This window comes from Narcine bancroftii, chromosome 8 (genome assembly GCF_036971445.1).
Source record: "Narcine bancroftii isolate sNarBan1 chromosome 8, sNarBan1.hap1, whole genome shotgun sequence".
NCBI classification, from domain to species: Eukaryota; Metazoa; Chordata; class Chondrichthyes; order Torpediniformes; family Narcinidae; genus Narcine; species Narcine bancroftii.
The window spans coordinates 31480692-31500633 of record NC_091476.1 but is presented as its reverse complement, the minus strand read 5'-3'; the positions used below and the strand labels follow the sequence as shown (position 1 = coordinate 31500633).

At 40.3% G+C, this 19942-nt stretch overlaps 1 protein-coding gene across 1 annotated transcript in view; it reads right to left on the bottom strand.

The window, feature by feature from the left end:
• pcdh11 (protocadherin 11) overlaps positions 1-19942 on the bottom strand; it is a 692247-nt gene that overhangs the window by 315995 nt on the left and 356310 nt on the right. The gene's annotated exons all lie outside the window — the stretch shown is intronic.

The following is a 19942-nucleotide window of genomic DNA, read 5'->3' as shown; positions in this document are numbered from 1 at the left end:
GATTTGAAGTGTTAATTATTTAATCAGCTCAAGGGAGCCATCAGGTACAATCTGAGATATTTTATGACTTTGTTATACAGAACTCTGTTCTCCTGCAGGAGTTCCCTTTCAATGCCTGGTTTATTGAGGAGTTATGCTTTTCAAATCACACGGTGAAGCAAGACACCCCACAGGATGCACATCAACATATAAACTCTCAGCATAGGGCTAATAATTTGAGTAGTTACAATCTTAAATCATTTCAAAGCATAATAAATTTCCTCAATTAGACAGGTTCTTAAACAATTGGCACACAAGTGGTGAGAAAGAATTTTAATTAACAAAAAGAACATCATCCATTTTGTGGCGAAATAAAGCGGCCTGCAAATGAGGATTTTGTAGAAATTACTCAAAAGTTCTGGAGGAACTCAACATCCATCGAGTCAAAGATTTTTAACAGGTGATTCAGGCTGGACCCCTTCACCAAGGTGTGTATTTTCAAAGTTTTAAACACTTAAATATTTCTCAAAATTATATAGTGTTACATAGTCAGGATAATGTGAACTATTTTATAATTGCTCAAGAATACTGTAGTAAATGTAGTGCATCACTGTGTGGCGTATGTAAATGTATATGAGAGTATGCAATTTAGATGGTGGAAGGCATTAGCAAGTAAAGTCTTTTCTGTGAATGAAATCTTGCATCTTTAAGTTATTTAAGAAGCCTCCCAAGCAACTCAAGAGACATAACATGGTGGCAGCAGTATAAGAGAACAAGAATAAAACAATGCAATTGATTGTAAGTCACTGAAATATGAAGGGGAAGAGGAGGGAAAAAAATACATTACTGGAATAAAAATGGCTGGAGCAACAGCAGTGATGACCAGAGAGGATAAAGCAGATTCAGCCCACAATATGTCAATTTTGGTCTATCAGAGATGACATATCGTTGGAGAATGGTGTTCTGCTGGCTGGATCAAGACTGATTATACCTGAAACAATGCAGAGAGAGATTCTCCAGAAAATACATGAAGGCCATGTGGGAATAAAAAAAAATGTAAACTCAGAGTGAAGTCAGCCATGTACTGGACTGGTATATACTAAGACATTGAAAATATGGTGGCTACCTGTCAAATATGTCAAAAGTACAGAAACACACAACAAAAAGAGGAAATTATTTCCACAGAGGTACCTGCCAAGCCATGCCACACAGTGGAAGCAGATTTTTTCATCGAGAATCAAGAGTGGTACTTAATAGTAGCCTGTTACTACTTGAAGTTTCCATTCGTCAAAAGGGTGAAAGAACTGAGAGTGTCAACTATCACCTCAGAAATGAGATCGCTCCTAGATGAACAAGGAATATTTGAGCAAGTAATATGTGACAATGGAACACAGTTTATGTCACAAGAATTCAGAAAGCTTGCAGTAGAGTATGGATTTATCACTCTATACTACCCCAAAGGCCATGGGCTCATTGAAAGACAAGTTCAAACTGTGAAACGCACACTAGTTAAGTGTCATGAAACAAAAGAAGACCCAGACCCAGCTCTTCTATCATTACGAGCAACACCTTTGAGGACTGACATGAAGTCCCGAGCAAAACTTCAAAATGGCAGAAGATATAAATCTGTGCCAAGCATAATATACCCTCCAAAAGACCAGGAGGAGACCAAAAAAAAGCTGGCTGATATTGTAAGGTAAAACATCATGAGATGGGAATGTGTAAGGAGTTACCCTGCCCTGTACAGGGCTGTAACAAGATGTAAATGCATCCTTGTACTTACAAGATAAGAGAGACATTGATGGATTGAGAGGCAGGAAGCTAGCAGGGAAAGGATAGCAACAGTTTTAGTCATTGGACAAGTAATGATATGATGATGTTCTAAGCATGTATCCAAGGGTATAAAAAATCACCATTTTGCTGATAACGGCAGAATGCATTCTCCGACTAACATGTTTAGTCGCAAGTGTTACAATCCGGTAATAAAGAACAAAGAACCCTGATTTCGACTCAGCCTGGTGTTTGTCTCACTCATTCATGAACAAAGCAGACCTAACAATACTCAAGGATGACAGCATGCACAAACATTGCCAGAACTCTTCAGAGGGCAGCATGTGCATATTCAAGAGCTAATGTTGAAAACATGGACGCCAGAAAAGGTCATCAGAGAAACTGAGACACCAAGATCATACATTTTGTCAAGACAGACTCTGACAATCAGCTGAGGAGGAACAAAATTCACATCCAGCCCACACAAGATGAGATGAAGCAGAACGCTTCAATACAAGCAAAGCCTGCATCACCAATATCAAGTGAGGTATCAACACATCAACACAGCAGGTAAAACACAACAAGCTAAATTACCTACACGTGGCCAGCAACACAGAGCCCAACAGTCGCAGCCAAATCCACAAGATGGTGAAGCAACTTACTGCCACCAGTGCAGTATCAATAAGTACTATTTAAAAATAGTTGTGTAAATAAACTAGTGTACATGTTCATTTATCATTTTTTTTCCAGTGCAACTAAATCGTTCTTTATCTTGAGAAGGAGGCAAGTAGGGCACCACTGTGGGACGTATGAGAGTGTGCGAACAGCTTCCTTAGATGGTGGAAGGTATTAGAAAGTCTTTTCTATTAATGAAGCCTTGCATCTCTAAGTTGTTTAAGAAGTCTCCCAAGCACTTCAAGAGATTATAACAGGCAGCAAGGTTAGCATAGTGGTTTGTGCAAAAATTGTTACAGCACCAGTGACCTGGATTCGAATCAGACAACGTCTGCAAGGAGTTTGTATGTTCTCCCCATGTCTGTGTGGGTTTCCTCTGGGTGTTCGGGTTTCCTTCCACCATTCAAAAAATACAGGGTTTATGGCTCAATTGGGTGTAATCGGATGGCATGGGACAGAAGGGCCTGTTATCTTTCAAAGGAAAAATGGATACCAAACTACATTCAGGGATTTTGGGGTGAATTATTCAAAGATGGGACCAAAGGCAAGTTTTAAGGAGCATGGCGAAGAAGATATATAGAGAAGTTGGATCATGAAATTACAGAGCTTGGGGCTTAAGCAGAAGAAGGCACAGTCTGCTGTCAAGCAGCAATTAAAGTCAAGATCAAGAAACATGCCAGAACTGGAGATACCTTAGTTTTAAAGGTCCAAAGCAGGTTACAGAGATCAGAAATTGTGAAGCCAGAATGAAGGATATAAACAGATGATTGCCTGAATGATAATGATATTGAGTTTATTGTCATGTGCATTGTACAAGGAGCATATTGACAGGAATTCTGGTGTGGCAGCCAACAGGTCGTTTGTTATAAATACATTAAATTATATTAAAAAGATAAATACAATAGATAATCAATGCTGATAGTGAAAGGAGACGTGCATTGCAGGAGAAAGTGCGTGGGGGTGGCATTACTCAATAGGGTTGGGCAAGGTCTCGGGAGATTCCATCTGGATTCACAAAGTTTGAGGAATGGCCTTTCAGGCATAAAACTCTTCAGTGTGGCAAGTTCAATCATATTGCATTTCTACAAGGCAGCATTAGTTCCATATTTGCAGATGGAATAAACTTTAACACCCATTTTAGACAGTTACAAATTTTAGACACTTGCAAATTCCTTGACACAATTTTTGGTGCATTTGAACCATGGCGCCATTGGTCCTCAGAACAGGATGTTATGGTGTTCTTTGCACATGAGAAATGGGAAAAAGCTGTCTAGTTGGTATCTTCCCATTGGTTTGCTTCTCCGAGTCCTCTGCCTTTACGATTGCATAGGCTGCACGAATGGGTTTTTTTTTAATTCTAAAACCTTCACCATTAATTCCTGTGCTCCACCAGAAATCCTTGGATTTCTCATCTTCATTTTATCCCTTAGCAGTACAATTTAAAAACATGCTGACAGTTTCCTCATCAGATGACATCAGTTTCGCCGTAATGTAATTTCTCTTGGCCACTTTCTCTGAAACTAGTAAAGGCACGAAAAAAGGTTTCAGCAACAGATGTGGTCAAGCAAGTCAGAGGGGCAATCAAGTGATGTCATGGGCGCAACTCCACTCTACCATGCCAGTTATACTGATCAGGTTAAATTTCCGACATCTGTCATGGTGAGGAATGGAGTCAATGTGGAGACCACTTGGGATGGATGTCAAAGCTTATGGATTTATTGTTCTGAGTATATATCTGGAAAAGTTTGTTAATCAGCTAGTCATGGCATTTGAGCAGTTGGCAGGTCAATAGAAATGGCATTAAGGTGAAACCGATGTTGTCAATCTATGCATGGAAATTCTAAGCATGTTTTTAAATTGTATCAATAGGGGACAAAATTGCAGATGAGAAATCCAATGCATTCATGGATGGATCTTTGGAAACACAATAATTAATGGTGAAAGCTTCAAATATGCTGAAAGTTGTATCGGGGATGTGTACGTCTCAGTTGGGTGTTACGTTTATTCCATCTGAAAATCATGGAACTAATGCTGCTTTGCAAAGTTGTAACATGATTAAAAACTTCCTGCACTCAAGAGTTTGGCAGGTGAAAGGCCATTCCTAAAACTCTGCAAGGCCAACAAGATTCTTCCTCAACCTTACTAAATTTCTACATTCCCAAACCTGCAGTGTAATGACACATCCCATGCCCTCTCCATCTCCAGGAATGCTTGTCAACTTTAACCATCATTACAAGCTGAAGGAGCAGGTTTATCACTTAACTAAACTAACATAACCAAACTCGATTCTGTCCTTGATTCTTCCATGCTACCTGAGAAAATATCTCAACTGGAAAATAATTAATAGTTCAAACTATCAAAGGTACTTTATTAAGCACTACAGAAGCACCGTTGTTTCGTAACTCAACTAACAGCCAGAGTTCTTGACGATTGATGCAGAGACACAAATTTGAATCCTGCAATGGGAACCAGGAAATTTAAATTCAAATAATTACATAAATCTGGAATTCCCAATTCTAATCTCAGTGAGCTGACCATGAAACTACCAGATTACCGTGACAACCTGCTTCAATGTCCTTAACTGAAGGAAACTTGCCACACTAATGTGTATAACCTCTATGTGATTTCAAATCCACAAATGTGATCATCTCTTAATTGCCTCCTAAGTTCAAGGGTAATCATTTGTATCCACCATCAATGAATGAAAACAAAGCTTTCCACATTAGGCAGCATTTCTATAATTTTATCCATAGAGCCGGGCAAACACTGTCCCAATGGCACAAAAAAACAGAGAAACAGATTTTACAATCCTAAAAAGAGTACATCCTTGAAGCAGAAGCAAGCAATACTATGAATTCCTCATGATGTATCACATTTTAGAGCCAGGAGCAGGCCTCTTTCTCCCTCTTTTAGTAACAACATAACTAACCCCATCACTGCATTTTCCACCTACTTCTGGTGATCTTTCACCTCCTTGCTTATCCACTATTTATCTAATTACCCATTTAAAAAAAACACTTCCACTTCCTATTCTCTTTGAGGGAAAGTTCCAAAGATACTTATATCTCCGAATGTCACAATAATTGCCTCATTTCTTTCTGAAATGGATGACCTTTTAGTCACCCCTATTTCAGGTTTCTCAGACTAGATTAAACATCCTCGCCATTGATTTACCCTGTCAATTGTTCTCAACATTTTATATGTTTGAATGTAATTCTCCTCTCATTCTTTTGAATTCTAATGGAAAACACCCTTTCCCACCCAATTTTGTCTAAGCCTTCTCTAACTGCTTTAATATACTTTAAATAAGGAAGCAAACAAAGTGCATTTCACTGCAGATATGGTCTTCCCAGCGTCCTATATAAATAACTGAAGCATAACCTCCCAACTTTTGTGTTCAGTTCCCCTGGCCATAAACAACAACATTATGGTAATATGCTACTGACTTGCAATACCTATATGCCATCCTTTTGCAATCACATACAAGGCCCCAGAAATGACCGGCAGGTTGGTAAATGTTCTTGTTTCCCCAAATGACATGGAACCCAAGTGTCAGGTTCCAATTCCATCCTTCATAAATTGAATTCAATGTGCACTGGTCAGAAACAGGATAATTCACTGGCATATTCTCCGTTCTGATGATAAAAATCACAACATACAAAATTTCTTCAATAGGGCAATGAATGAAAATTTGCCACATCCTAGCTATTCACAGATATCCTAAATCAAATCTCAGTTGTCACCGCATCACTTGATTACCTAGATGGTAGAAGACAAATTGGGTTGAACTTTTAAAAAATGGACCATGAATTCTCAAAATAGAGATGTTGAAAATAATCATTCAGCCCAACATCATCTTTGGCGAGAGAAACAAAGTGAACTTTTTAAAACCATAACCTTTTTGAATGAAAAATCATCAACCTCTAATGTTATCTCTGGGCTATGAACTTTGTAAATTGAAGTCATTCTGCAAATAACTACACAGTGAAACAAAAATTCTTCATTCAAACAAAAGGTCATTAAATTGCTTGTTTTTCATTCCTAGCACATTAAAGTCACTTATTCACTGTCAAATGTTATTTAAAAACATTGATCTGATGGATTTAATTGTTGATACCAGTTAGCCTCCAAGCAATGGCCAAGTGCACAGTTGATAAAGTATATAGGTAAACACAGATTCTTTGGCTTGGCTTCGCGGACGAAGATTTATGGAGGGGGTAAAAAGTCCACGTCAGCTGCAGGCTCGTTTGTGGCTGACAAGTCCGATGCGGGACAGGCAGACACGGTTGCAGCGGTTGCAGGGGAAAATTGGTTGGTTGGGGTTGGGTGTTGGGTTTTTCCTCCTTTGCCTTTTGTCAGTGAGGTGGGCTCTGCAGTCTTCTTCAAAGGAGGTTGCTGCCCGCCAAACTGTGAGGCGCCAAGATGCACGGTTTGAGGCGTTATTAGCCCACTGGCGGTGGTCAATGTGGCAGGCACCAAGAGATTTCTTTAGGCAGTCCTTGGTGCACCTCTGTCACGGTGGCCAGTGGAGAGCTCGCCATATAACACGATCTTGGGAAGGCGATGGTCCTCCATTCTGGAGACGTGACCCATCCAGCGCAGCTGGATCTTCAGCAGCGTGGACTCGATGCTGTCGACCTCTGCCATCTCGAGCACCTCGACGCTAGGGATGAAAGCGCTCCAATGGATGTTGAGGATGGAGGGGAGACAACGCTGGTGGAAGCGTTCTAGGAGCCGTAGGTGGTGCCGGTAGAGGACCCATGATTCGGAGCCGAACAGGAGTGTGGGTATGACAACGGCTCTGTATACGCTTATCTTTGTGAGGTTTTTCAGTTGGTTGTTTTTCCAGACACTTTTGTGTAGTCTTCCAAAGGCGCTATTTACCTTGGCGTAAACACAGATTAACCACAACTAAATCACATTGCTGGATTTGCAGATTTTGACAGATTCACATTTAACCATCAGATTTTTTATTATTGTTGCCTGGCCATCAAGTTGTCCTCTTTGCCTGCATACAAGCTCATTTGTTTCAATGACAAGAAATGATTTTAAAGAAAAACAAAAAAAAAATCTGTAAATGTTGGAAATGAGCAAACAACAAGAAGCCGGAGGAACTCAACGGGTCAGGTATCATCCATGGAGAGAAAAAGGCCATCAACGTTTCAGGTCAGAACTTTTATCAAGGCTGGATTTATAAATAAGTCATATTAAAGGACAATTATAATGTCGATGCTCTGGGAAGATGCATGATAGAAAATTTACAGTGAAATCCATTCAGCTGAGTGGCTCTCATGCCAGAGTTCCATGTGGAGCACCACTTCACACTTGTCACCAAGTGTTCTCCATAACTGGCTGCATTCTGTAATATAAATAAGCCAAAAGGCTCAAAGAGCTGAAACATCACACTCCTAATAAGGTCTATGAATACTTTGGTAGTTGGAGGCCAATGTGAACATAAGAAATAGTCAGTGGAGATCAGGCTGTTCAACTGATCCCACTGGGATTTTTTTTCCCTCATTCAAGCGAGGAAGGCAGATCCAGGAATTGGGTTAACTTGGGTCCATCTTTCCTCTGAAAATTCTTGTTCCTATATATTTTATCTCACATACAGTGGACACATTCTGACACCAAGAGTTCCACACAGACTGCCACTCCAATACTGAATTTGCAGCATTTCTGGCAGGGAAACCATAGGAGGTAGAGGTCACCAATGCCATAGGACACACAACACATTTTGAAGGCATCACAAATTATCCTTGCTCAAAGGTTGCATTTTCTCACATTCAAAGGTACAATTTCTCCAGAAACCAAATGATGCCCACAATGACCCTTTTTGTTGGAAACAGATTGAGGTGATATTCAGCAAACCTTAATAATTTCCACAGTCCCAGAATGCAATTACCTTTGTGTGTGGATAAAACTGCTGACAAATTGGCATGCGTGGAGATCAAAGAAAGTCATTTCAGACAGGGACGAAGAATCTGGGATATGGGATGTCACAGGATGGGGCCTGATTTGGTGCAGGAAGGAGAAATTGGAATAAAGGTAATGTGATCAATAAGGGTGGCATGGTGAGCATAGTGGTTAGTGCAACGCTGTTACAGCACCACAACTGGGACCAGGATTCGAATCCCACACTGTCTATAAGATGTTTGCACATTCCTCCCTTGTCTGCCTAGGTTTCCTCCAGGCACTCCAGTGTACTAGGGGTGGAGGTCAATCGGGTATAATTGGGCAACACGGATTTGTGGGCTGAAAGGGCCTGTTTCTGTGGTGTAGGTCTATTTTTTTTAAGTTATTAAAAAAGTTAAGTACAAGATAACTTCTATGTCTGGGTATTGTATTGTAACCAGTTCCCCTGGTTGGCATGAACCATGGCTGTAAAATGAGGACTGCAGAAGTTTTATTCATTGCATGGCATTCGATGTCACTGCATGTACTGAGAGTCCTTCATAAAATGGACCATCAAAAAGTCTCTCATGCTGGTTGTGTTTTTAAAGTGAGATCACAAAGTATCTGAAAATGTGGAACAATGCGTTCCAATTTTAAAGAGTAATGAAATGAAATAAAATTGAAATTCAGATGCTTAAGGTGAGTTGCTCACACAGACTGTGAGATTTATTCCACTGAGGACTTGGAACACAGTGTGACATTTTCAGATGCTGTGTGATCTCATTTTTACAATAGAACCTCTAACATACACTCTCCGCCCTCTCACCCCAAACCTTCTCTCTGGAGAAATGGCCAAAAGGAATTATAGGAAGAGACAATTGCTTGATTAAGCCTCTCAGACACATCTCTTAACACAATGAATTGCTTTGAAGTACCGGTACAATCTCTGGTTTTATACAGAATAATTATTTTTACACAAAGAAATGTACCTCAAACAATTTCAAAGTGATGCCACTTGTCACCAACTCCTCAACTGAAGGAGACCGTCCACTCCAATTAAACCAATCTAAAATCTTCAAAAACTCAAAATGAAATACCCATCTGTTGAACAGATGAGATGTAACTATAATAAGCACTTTGCATATCAAGAGTTCAATGTTAATGTGTCACACCTGGTTTAAGACACAGCAAAATCAACTTGAAAAAAATCTACAGATTTCTTTCTACAGAAATGTACAACAAAGATCTATCCTGCAAGTAACAAGATTGGGAAGGTGGGAAATATTGTTTGACTTCTGTGACAGTGATAATGGGCAGCACTGGATTAGCCACATGTTCTTCTTCACCAATTTTCCTTTTGTCACAATTACTGAAAGTCAAGCCTGTCCCTTTGTGTTTGCTGTTGTTTTGTATATGTGATCATTATCAGTTGTCTTCTTGGTGAAGGTGTGTGATAAAAATAATAAGAACATGCTAGCAATATGCTATTGCTAGCATATTAAATATCCTGAAAGACCTGCATTACTCCTGAAGTGATAACTCTTGATCACTGTTAAAGTGAGAGACCACTGCAGCTAGAAAACAAAAAACACCAGTTGTTTTGGTATCGTGTCATGAAATCCTGAGACACAATCAAAAGAAATGGCTACTATTCATCATCACATGACACACTCAGCAAACAAGAGAAAAAACATCAAGTGAAGATTTATAAGTCTATTGAAACTAAAATATATTTTTTCAAATTATATCAGAGCTGTTGGTAGTGTGGCTCCCGAACAGGAGTGTGGGTATGACAACGGCTCTGTATACGCTAATCTTTGTGAGGTTTTTCAGTTGGTTGTTTTTCCAGACTCTTTTGTCCACACTCCTGTTCGGCTCCGAATCATGGGTCCTCTACCGGCACCACCTACGGCTCCTAGAACGCTTCCACCAGCGTTGTCTCCGCTCCATCCTCAACATCCATTGGAGCGCTTACATCCCTAACGTCGAAGTACTCAAGATGGCAGAGGTCGACAGCATCGAGTCCACGCTGCTGAAGATCCAGCTGCGCTGGATGGGTCACGTCTCCAGAATGGAGGACCATCGCCTTCCCAAGATCGTGTTATATGGCGAGCTCTCCACTGGCCACCGTGACAGAGGTGCACCAAAGAAAAGGTTCAAGGACTGCCTAAAGAAATCTCTTGGTGCCTGCCACATTGACCACCGCCAGTGGGCTGATAACGCCTCAAACCGTGCATCTTGGCGCCTCACAGTTTGGCGGGCAGCAACCTCCTTTGAAGAAGACCGCAGAGCCCACCTCACTGACAAAAGGCAAAGGAGGAAAAACCCAACACCCAACCCCAACCAACCAATTTTCCCCTGCAACCGCTGCAATCGTGTCTGCCTGTCCCGCATCGGACTTGTCAGCCACAAACGAGCCTGCAGCTGACGTGGACTTTTTTACCCCCTCCATAAATCTTCGTCCGCGAAGCCAAGCCAAAGAAGAGTGTGGCTCAAATAAATCATTTGAGTGATTAACTTTTTTTTCTCCCTTATTGAATTTGACTGTTGAATACATTTCATCTATCCAATCTGTCCAGTCAAACTTTGCCGTTAGCCAAACAAAAATCAAATCTTTCAAATGCCTCTTCTAACCATGTTGTGGCAATGTCCTTTCATGTTACTGTATCTTGGGATAACACCTACACAAAGATAACCCTGGGAAGTCTCCAGTGCCATGTAAAAAGAATCATTAAATTTTGAGTTCTGTGTGCCCGATGGAGAATCATTAAATGTAAAGATATGCTGCAAAAAGAACTTCAACGACAGCAGGATGATGCTTATACTCTGATCTTAAAGAATAGTTCAATTAGCACTCCTGACATCACATTACATTGCACATTTGGATCTGAATGTCCTTGAGGGAAGTTTGATTTCAAAGAGCAGTTGTGCATTGATGTTTTTTTACTGTCTTATTTCACAATCAAAAAAAGTTGGATTAAGATACTTGTCTCTCGCTTGGCTTCGCGGACGAAGATTTATGGAGGGGTGTGTCCACGTCTGTTGCAGGCTCGTTGGTGACTGACAAGTCCAATGCAGGACAGGCAAGCACGGTTGCAGTGGTTGCAAGGGAAAATTGGTTGGTTGGGGTTGGGTGTTAGGTTTTCCTCCTTTGTCTTTTGAAAGTGAGGTCGGCTCTGCGGTCTTCTTCAAAGGAGGTTGCTGCCCGCTGAACTGTGAGGTGCCAAGATGCACGGTTGGAGGTGATATCAGCCCACTGGTGGTGGTCAATGTGGCAGGCAGCAAGAGATTTCTTTAAGCAGTCCTTGTACCTCTTCTTTGGTGCACCTCTGTCTCAGTGGCCAATGGAGAGCTTGCCATAGAACACGACCTTGGGAAGGCGATGGTCCTCCATTCTGGAGACGTGACCCACCCAGCACAGTTGGGTCTTCAGCAGCATGGATTCGATCCTTGCAGTCTCTGCCAGCTCGAGTACTTCGATGTTGGTGATGAAGTCATTCCAATGAATGTTGAGGATGGAGCGGAGACAGCGCTGACGGAAGCGTTCTAGGAGCCATAGGTGATGCTGGTAGAGGACCCATGATTCGGAGCCGAACAGGAGTGTGGGTATGACAATGGCTCTGTACACGCTGATCTTTGTGTGTATCTTCAGGTGGTTGTTTACCCAGACTCTTTTGTGTAGTCTTCCAAAGGCACTATTTGCCTTGGCAAGTCTATTGTCTATCGCGTTGTTGATCCTTGCATCAGATGAAATGGTGCAGCCGAGGTAGGTAAACTGGTTGACCGTTTTGAGTTCTGTGTGCCCGATGGAGATGTGGGTGGGGGCTGGTGGTCATGGTGGGGAGCTGGCTGATGGAGGACCTCATTTTTCTTCAGGCTGACTTCCAGGCCAAACATTTTGGCAGTTTCCGCAAAACAGGACGTCATGCACTGGAGAGCTGGCTCTGAATGGGCAACTGAAGCGGCATCATCTGCAAAGAGTAATTCATGGACAAGTTCCTCTTGTGTCTTGGTGTGAGCTTGCAGGCGCCTCAGATTGAAGAGACTGCCATCCGTGCGGTACCGGACGTAACACCGTCTTCATTGTTGAGGTCTTTATTGGCTTGTTTCAGCATCATGCTGTAGAAGATAGTAAAGAGGGTTGGTGCGAGGACGCAGCCTTGCTTCACGCCGTTGTCAATGGAGAAGGGTTCAGAGAGCTCATTGCTGTATCTGACCCGACCTTGTTGGTTTTCGTGCAGTTGGATAACCATGTTGAGGAACTTGGGGTGGCATCCGAGGCACTCTAGCATTTGCCAAAGCCCTTTCCTGCTCATGGTGTCAAAGGCTTTGGTGAGGTCAACAAAGGTCAATTCAGGAGCTGCTGGCAAAGAAGCGATCTGCCCACCAGGCTCACCTTGCAAAGCCTTCCTGGCCAGAGAAAAAATGAGCCTTCCATCTCGCATGCAGCCACCTTCAGCGCAAACTCCGGGAGATCCAAAATGAGTGGTGGACTAGCCTCGCCCAACGAACCCAGCTTAGCGCCGACATTGGCGACTCCACCTACATATGCACAATGGCTAAGAGATAATATGGCTTGTGAAACTCTAGAAAAATAAATAGAAATGCTATCAAGGATTCAAATATTAGGTTCCAAAAGATATGGGGTCCATTTATGAACTATTCTCATAATTTTAAGATTTAAGATTGCTGTGGAGTTTTGGAGCTGCGCTGTCCCTCTTCAAGTTGATGTCACTTGATTGATACACGTCAACTTTCAATCTTGCTTAGAGGACGGGATTTTGAAATTTTTCATTTTGTTATTTTTTTGTTAAATCTTATTTTATTGTTATGAGTGTGCTCTGGATTTCCTTATTATGAAAATATTGTACAATGTTTTAATTTTTTTCTTTCATGAATCTAGTATAGTTGTACTGTTCAATTGTTTATATTGTAAAGCATTAATAAAGATATATTTTTAAAAAAGTTGGATTCTATTCTCCCACTCTGCAGTATATCAATACACTTTCCAGCAAATTCCACCCTTGCCCACCAACACCCACATAGATCAAGAGAAACACGAGACAAAATGTGTATGTTGCCAATGCCATGCACAGTGGATTAACTAAGTGCTCAAACTCGTGCAGGAGAAAGGGCAATATCGAGATTCACAACCTTGGTTATCCTGGGAGATCAAGAAAATCTCAGTGTTAATCTTTAAGTGACTCCAAGTTTACGGCTTTAGCCTGCCAAACGGCACAGGCAACACAACAGGTTACTCTCAATAAAATAATTTCAGAAATATTTATCTCGATCTGGTCTTCTCACAGTCATAAAGCAGCTTTCTCTGGGAGAAACTGTTTCAATGGGAAAGGTCACAACCTCTTATCCTGTTCTTTGAGGTGAAATAAAATTTTTATGTCCGCACCATCCAATTTAAGAATTACAAAATTGAGGTGGTACAGTCCATGATTTTGTCAGTCTGTGAAGAAGCACACAGCTGCTTTTATCTGATAGAATAATGGAAAGGGATGCTACAGATCATGGAGTCTCAACAAACAGACCATCACCTTCATCTGAATTACAGACAATTCTGCAAAGCATTTGTTTGACATTTAACAACACATCTGGATTTAAGCAAAAAAAAATATTATTTTGAAAAAAATCAAACAATATGGGAAAAAAAACTAGAAGGAAATTACACTCCACACTCACTCTTTTATAAACTTTTGAATAGCAAGGTTATATCCCTACAGGCAGTTTATTGATTGACGCAAATTGCTTTCTTCGCACAGAAGATAAACATGAGAAGTGGTTGACTAGTTTCTGGCCTAAAGACCACAATTGTGTAAACCCCATTAATGCCCTTAAAAGAGGAAAAGAATACCGTCAGGACAGGGACAGGTAGGGGCTCAAGCCTGAAACATTGACTATATATCCTTGACTCTTATGGACTCTGCAGGACCTGCTGAGTTCCTGGAAATTTTGTGTATTTAGCACTTCAATTTATAATGCTTTACTGCACAAGAAATAGGTTTGCCTAAATTATAATTAGCAATTCCCTGCTTAGTTTTTAATGCAATTAAAATGTTCAATAATGTTTTCAAAGTGTTTTAGATTTGTTTTTAAGCAAGGATATAAAGTGAAAAAATATTTGCACAGATCTCAAGATGAAGAATTGCTTTTATATTTAAAGAAGACTACCACGACTCCAATAAAAAAAATTCTTCAGTACCTTTTTATATTATTTACCTATCAATAGAAATCAGTGTTCAATATTTCTACAAAAAGTATGCCATCATCTGCATGTGAATTCATTCAATATTTTAATTTAAATGTATTGATATAGCACAGTAACAGGCCCTTCAGGCCCACCAGTCACCCCACCCTCAAATACCCCTATGACCAACTAACCAGCCAAACCCAGCTCCAGTAAAGATGACCACTGAAGATTTAGATTCACAATTCTGAAAAAAGGTGTTCACCCCAGAGTAATTTTCTAAAAATTACCACGCCTCAGTGATATTTCTGAGATACTATTGATACTGAATGGTTGTTGTAATGGCTAAACAGATGTTTCCTTAAATATATTTTCCATAAAAATGAACAATGGGTGAAATTTAGTGTTGTGAATAGCTGAAAAAAAACACAGAAGTCAACGGATGCCTTAGTTGAAGTAAAAGTGCAATCCTGACGAAACAAAGGAGGTGAAACAGCATACTCCATCTCGCAAGGTTAAAGGTACACGTTTCAGGCTTGAATCCTTCATCAAGGTATGAGCAAAATGTAGGCAGGTGTCTGAATAAAATGTTGAGGGGGCAGGGGAAGAAGGAGCACCAGCCAACAAGTAAGAGGTAATAGGGAGGGCATAATAACAAAGGGAGAAGAGAAATGGCTCTGTGAATGGAGAGTGAAAGGTGTGGAGAGCCAGACAAATAGGAATAGGGAAGAAAGAGATAGAATGGTCTAGCAGATCATTCGGATTGTGAACAACTGAAACCTCTACAGGATATTGATGAGATGAATAGTTGGATGGAGTATTGGCAAATGGAATTTAATCCCAAGTGCAAAATGATGCATTGTTCTCTTAAGAGGGCAACAGAGGTCAATAGGTTGGTGAAAAAGTCCAAAGGTATGATTCCAAAAAAGGCAAAAGGTCAGGGAGCAGAATTGATGCAACTTTACAAATCACTGGTTCGGCTACACTTGTACGATTACGTGCAGTTCCAATCACTGTGCCATAATTGGGATGGAATGGTGCTAGAAAGAGTGTAGAAGAGATTACAGGATGTTGTCTGGATTTAAGGTCTTTATTTATGCATATACATTAGACAAGCAGTGGGTTTCCCCCACATTCACCCCCTGAGATTGTAGGTGGGTGAATGGCCATTGCTGGGGTATCAAGATGACAGAAGGGAGTTTAAAAAAAAACCAGATAGTTGACATTGGAACTCACTGCAAGAGGTGGTGGTGGAATCAGATAAAAACACTAAATCAAAGAGGCATTTATACAGTCTTAAAAAGTTCAAATTGAATCAATGTAGATGGATAAAAAGCTTGGCATGGCTCATGGGCTGAAAGGGCCTGTTATTTGGAGGACTAAAAGACCCTTTTTTGTGGTCTAAAAAAAAACCTAACTCAAACAATGTTTTAATGAATATTGTTATATTAGAAATTCGATGTTCAGAAAATGACATTGTGTAATTGATGATGAATGAGATCAATGATATTTTTGCTTTATTTTTATTGCTACAACTTTATAACAGTGGATTATACATTTATAAGTTTATCTTTTTAAAAAATGAAGTATCAAGGGGGTGAATTTTAAAATGTTGATTTGGAAGTATCACTTTCTCCCCCCCAGTCACCATTCAGTTAACAGGTTTCAACCACAAATAATTTTCTCCAGTTTGTTGTATTGAATAGGATTGTAGTTAGGTCAGGATAACAAGCCAGCTTGAAGATCGAAGTAAAACACTCATCTGATTTAGCCCTGCCTTCAAAGTGCTTTACCAGTTTTTTCATATTTTCTTACAACCTAGAAGGAAGTCATTTGGCCCATCAATCCTTGCCATCTCTCGAAGCATTCCCAATCATCGTATCCACCACTTTATTCCCTTGCAGGTTTCTCTCTCACACATGTACAAACTCCTCACATGCAGTAGAAAAATGTCAGGGATGTTGGAGCTAAGAGACCGGAGCCCCACCTGCAGAGCTATTGTGTTGCCCACTCACCATCTCATGCCCATTTACTCCTTCTCTCCAGGGAATTATTGGAATAATTTCGACTCCATTTCAATCAGATGTAACAATGGATTTAATTGGTATTGGGGACTCAATAATCCTCTGCTCCCTTTTAAGAGATGGGCTTAAAATAAATGTGACTAAAAAATGAGTTGCTAAATTCATGTCATATTTTGCAGTCGCCTTTGGCAGAAGGATTTTGATTCCATAGTTTCAGGATGTTTAAAAATATTGCCAAAGTAAGAGAGTCAGATTTGAGAAATACAAGAGCAAAATTGGATCTAACCTGCATAATGCATGTCTCGCTGACCTTCATTTAACTGTTAGTTTGTGTCTAAAAACACTGATGGGCATTTGTATGGCAGAGCTTGCGACTTGTGAAAAATATGGCAGCAGTGGTTAAGCATCCATGGTTTCGATTCAGATTTATTGTCAGAGTACTTGCATGACATCACACACAACCCTGACATTCTTTATCGTGTGGGTGAGACAGAACTACCACTTATTGGCAGTGCAACAAAAAACAGACTTGATGTACACATGTAAGCACATCAAGAAATGAAAATAAACTTTGCAAAACAGAGGGGGAAAAAAATCAATAAAGTGCAAAATTGACTGGAGCTTCCAATGGTATCATTTGGTTCCAGAACCACTGTCCAAACTCATGCCTGAATTACTGTGCACTTTATACACAAGAACATGAAATCTTTAATTAACAAAAGTAAAAGGGTCCAGACCAAGGTGAACTAATACCATTTTTGTTGAGACTAGAACACGGCTGACCAATTTATTTTAATTTGTTAATCGTTATCTAATAATAATGCTGTGAAAGGGCAGCATGGTTAGCATAATGCTCTAGTGCTAGCGACTGGGACAGGGCTTCGAATCCCATGCTATCTATAAGGAGTTAGTATGTTCTCCCTGTATCTGTGTGGGTTTCGTCGGGGTGCTCCAGTTTCCTCCCACTGTTCAAAAATGTACCAAGGTGTGGGTTAATTGGGGTATTAGGGTAGCACTGGCTCAAGTTCAGGTGAAAAGTTCGGTTACCATGCCGTATGGCGAAAAAAACACATTAATGTGATATTATCATTTAGAAAATGGAACATTGAGTTCTTAATGTAAATTGTTCAGAGCCTATTCATCAGTCTTATTTAATATTTAAATATTTGCCAAAACTTAAACATTTTAACGTACATAATTTATCAGAAACGGCACAGTCAATAAATATCACATTCATGACTCAGTCACATGCAAAATAACAGGACGACCCCTTCGTTGGTTTCCAGGACTTCCTTCCTCTTCACATTTCTTTTAATTATATCATACTTGAAAATTGAATACTATAAATAATTTTTATTCATTTTCAGCAAAGTGTTCAAAGAAATTAATTTGAAGGACTGGTGTTTGTTTTGCATAGCAGGCATGGACAGAATTTATAGAAAAAAAGTTTGCAATAATATATTAACACCATCCAATTATGCAATGAAGCAAAACTGCTCACTCTCGACTTATTTGCTCAGTTGCACTTGTGCACCTGTTGACATGTGTGAGGAATTGGATAAAAGATAACAATGCAATCAATGATTTAATCTACTCGGTATTTCATAGGGGGTCACAGCAAGAATACTATTGCAGATAATTAATAAAATTTATAATAAGCAGCCAAGATTGGCTTAATTATTCAGAGGCTCGAGGCCTGATACCTGAACATGGGTTTTTTTGGGCAGTTCTTGTGTTACAGCCAACGTAAAGCTTGACAAATGTTACTGCGAGAACTTTGGAAAACCAGCAAATAGACTAACTGTATCAATGCCAGTTTGTTTCAAATATTGTTTAATAGTGTCTCCTAACACGAGGGTCATTTTCAAAAATTCTGGCTATTTTTAGCAAAATACTGATCACGATTTCTTCATTCAGAGTCAGAATTTATTGCCATAAGTTTGTTGTTTTGCTGCACCATCATGAGAGTGGACACATTCATATAAATCACCTTACAAAAAAGTCAATGAAAATAGTGCACGGGAAGTCAAAATAAGGCAGTGTCTTTGGTTCATTGGTCATTCAGGAATCTGATAGCAGCAGGAAAGAATCTGGCCTTGTGCCGTTGAGTGCTCATCTTTAGGCTCCTGTACCTTTTTCCTGATGGAAGCAGAGTGAAGAGGGCGTGGCCTAGGAGGCTGTGGTCCTTCAGGATAAAGGCTGCTTTATAAAGACGCCTGAATGTTTCGAAACAAGCTCTGGAAATTCTCTAGACCCTTCAGGAACTGATGCACCACATCAACATTGATCTTCTCTCCCCCTCTGGATTTCCCACAGTCTCAAGATCAGGTCCAACCCCTGACTTTATTTGTTCTCATCCTTCTTGCACAGTACACCACAGAAAGGAATAAGATTCAGCAGCTGTTATATGCGAGCCAAAGGATAACGACGCTGGAATATTCTTTTGTTGTTTTTAAAATAAGAAAATTTCAAACTAGTTCTCCGTATACTTTTGAGAAATAGGACACACAGAAGGAAATTTCATGTAATATTAGATTTTATGTACGACATGACAATAAAGGAATCTTCAAAATCTTTTTAACCCTCACAATAATCTTTCCGGGACCCAATACACTAATTGCATCATGTAGAAAGCACGTCAGCGCCACTACTTCCACAGAGGTTTGGCATGACATGAGAAACCATGGCAAATTTCTGCAACTATGTGGTGGAAAGTGTGCTGACCAGCTGCATCACAGTCTGGGGTGGGCACAAAATCCCCTGGGTGAATAGACCTGCAAAAGGTAGTGGACATAGCCCAGGTCATTATGCGTAAAACCTCCCCCCCCACTATTGAAAACATCCAGAGAACGCTGCCGTCAGAGAGCAGCAGCAACCATCAAGGATCCACACCACCCAGCATGCGCTGTTCTCACCAATACCATCAGAAAAGAGAATTAGGAGCCACAAGGAGAACCATCAAGTTCAGGAACAGCTGCTACCCTTCCACTATCAGACTCCTTAACAATAAACTCAATCAAGGACCAATTTAAGGACTTACTTTTGCACTTTATTGATTTTCCCCCCTCTGTTTTGCAGAGTTTATTTTCATCTCTTGATGTGCTTACATGTGTATATCGAGTCTGTTTTTTGTTGCACTGCCAATAAGTGGTCGTTCTGTCTCGCCCACACAATAAAGAATATCAGGGTTGTGTGTGATGCCATGCAAGTACTCTGACAATAAATCTGAATCGAAACTACGGATGCTTAACCACTGCTGCCATATTCTTCACAAGCTCTACCATACAAATGCCCATCAGTGTTTTTAGACACAAAATAACAGTTAAATGAAGGTCAGCAAGACATGCATTATGCAGGTTAGATCCAATTTTGCTCTTGTATTTCTCAAATCTGACTCTCTTAC